The sequence below is a fragment of the Arachis hypogaea genome, chromosome 1, assembly GCF_003086295.3.
Source record: "Arachis hypogaea cultivar Tifrunner chromosome 1, arahy.Tifrunner.gnm2.J5K5, whole genome shotgun sequence".
Classification (NCBI taxonomy): domain Eukaryota; kingdom Viridiplantae; phylum Streptophyta; class Magnoliopsida; order Fabales; family Fabaceae; genus Arachis; species Arachis hypogaea.
The window spans coordinates 58,112,082-58,114,666 of record NC_092036.1 but is presented as its reverse complement, the minus strand read 5'-3'; the positions used below and the strand labels follow the sequence as shown (position 1 = coordinate 58,114,666).

Sequence of the window (2,585 nt, the reverse complement as noted above, 5' to 3'; positions counted from 1 at the left end):
GACTAGCTCTCCTCTATCAACATCAATCACAACTCCTGCTGTGGCTAGGAAGGGTCTACCAAGGATGATGCATTCATCCTCATCCTTTCCAGTGTCTAAGATTATGAAATCAGCAGGGATGTAAAGGCTTTTAACCTTCACTAACACGTCCTCTACCAAACCATAAGCTTGTTTTATTGACTTGTCTGCCATCTCTAATGAGATTCTTGTAGCTTGTACCTCAAAGGTCCCTAGTTTCTCCATTACAGAGAGTGGCATAAGATTTATACCTGACCCCAGGTCACGCAGGGCCTTCTCAAAGGTCATGGTGCCTATGGTACAGGGTATTAAGAATTTACCAGGATCTTGTTTCTTTTGAGGTAAAGTTTGCTGAACCCATGTATTTAGTTCACTAATGAGCAAGGGAGGTTCATCTTCCCAAGTCTCATTACCAAACAACTTGGCATTTAGCTTCATGATGGCTCCTAGATATTGAGCAACTTACTCTTCAGTTATATCTTCATCCTCTTCAGAGGAAGAATAGTTCTCAGAGCTCATGAATGGCAGAAGGAAGTTTAATGGAATCTCTATGGTCTCTATATGAGCCTCAGATTCCTTTAGGTCTTCAATAGGGAACTCCTTTCTATATGGAGGACGTCCCATGAGGTCTTCCTCATTGGGATTCACGTCCTCCCCTTCCTCTTTGGATTCGGCCATTTTGATAATATCAATGGCCTTGCACTCTCTTTTTGGATTCTCTTCTGTATTACTTGGGAGAGTACTAGGAGGAGTTTTAGTGATTTTCTTACTCAACTGACCCACTTGTGCCTCCAAATTTCTAATGGATGACCTTGTTTCACTCATAAAACTTAAAGTGGCCTTAGATAAATCAGAGATTATGTTTGCTAAGCTAGAGGGACTCTGCTCAGAATTCTTTGTCTGTTGCTGAGAAGATGATGGAAAAGGCTTGCTATTTCTAAACCTGTTTCTTCCACCATTATTAAAGCCTTGTTGAGGCTTTTGTTGATCCTTCATGAGAAATTTGGATGATTTATCCATGAGGAATTATAGGTGTTTCCATAGGGTTCACCCATGTAATTCACCTCTGCCATTGCAGGGTTCTCAGGATCATAAGCTTCTTCTTCAGAAGATGCCTCTTTAGTATTGTTAGATGCATTTTGTAATCCATTCAGACTCTGAGAGATCATGTTGACTTGCTGAGTCAAAATTTTGTTCTGAGCCAATATGGCATTCAGAGCATCAATTTCAAGAACTCCCTTCCTCTGAGGCGTCCCATTACTCGCAGGATTCCTCTCAGAGATGTACATGAATTGATTATTTGCAACCATGTCCATGAGTTCTTGAGCTTCTGCAGTTGTTTTCTTTAGGTGAATGGATCCACATGCAGAATGGTCCAGTGACATCTTAGAAAGCTCAGATAGACCACCATAGAATATATCTAAAATGGTCCACTCTGAAAGCATGCCAGAAGGACACTTTTTGGTCAACTGCTTGTATCTTTCCCAAGTTTCATAGAGGGATTCACCATCTTTTTGCTTGAAGGTCTGAACATCCACTCTAAGCTTGCTCAGCTTTTGAGGAGGAAAGAACTTAGCCAAGAAGGCCATGACGAGCTTATCCCAAGAGTCCAGGCTATCTTTAGGTTGTGAGTCCAACCACGTTCTAGCCTTGTCTCTTACAGCAAAAGGGAAAATCATGAGCCTGTAGACTTCAGGATCTACTCCATTAGTCTTAACAGTATCACAGATCTGCAAGAACTCAGTTAAAAACTGATGAGGATCTTCTTATGGAAGTCCATGAAACTTGCAGTTCTGTTGCATTAGAGCAACTAGTTGAGGCTTCAGCTCAAAATTGTTTGCTCCAATGGTAGGGATTGAGATGCTTCTTCCATAAAAATTGGAAGTTGGTGTAGTATAATCACCAAGCATCCTCCTTGCGCCTCCACTATTGTTATTGGGTTCGGCCATGTTTCTTTCTTTTTCGAGATTCTCTATAAGGTTTTCTCTGAATTGTTGTGCTTTAGCTTCTCTTAGCTTCTTTTTCAGAGTCTTTTCAGGTTTAGGATCTGCTTCAACAAGAATGTCCTTATCATTGCTCCTACTCATATGAAAAAGAAGAAAACAGAAAAGGAAGAGGAATCCTCTATATCACAGTATAGAGACTCCTTTATGTGAGTAGAAGAAGAAAAGAATAGAAGAAGGAGGAGAAAAATTCGAACACAGAGAGAGAAGAGAAGAGGGTTCGAATTTTAAGATGAAGAGAAGTGTTAGTAAATAAATAAAATAAATAGAAAGAGATGAGAGGGAGAGAATTTCAAAAATTATTTTTGAAAAAAAAAGGTTAGTGATTTTCGAAAATTAAGAGAAGAAATAAAATTAAAATTAAAATTTGAAACAATTAGTTGATTAAAAGAATTTTGAAAAAGAGGGAGGTGATTTTCGAAAATTAGAGAGAAGAAAGTGGTTAGGTGGTTTTGAAAAAGATAAGAAATAGTAAAACAAACAAAGAAATCAATTAGTTAGTTGAAAAATAATTGAAATTCAATTTTAAAAAGACAGGAAGTTAGAAAAGATTTTTGAAATTAA

General features: G+C 38.3%; 1 non-coding gene across 1 annotated transcript; it reads left to right on the top strand.

Annotated features, from left to right (window-relative positions):
* The first annotated feature begins 1,461 nt into the window (after positions 1-1,461).
* LOC112711281 (small nucleolar RNA R71) lies at positions 1,462-1,565 on the top strand. The gene has a single exon (XR_003157396.1). It is a non-coding gene; the product is annotated as a small nucleolar RNA R71 (small nucleolar RNA).
* The last annotated feature ends 1,020 nt before the right edge of the window (positions 1,566-2,585 follow it).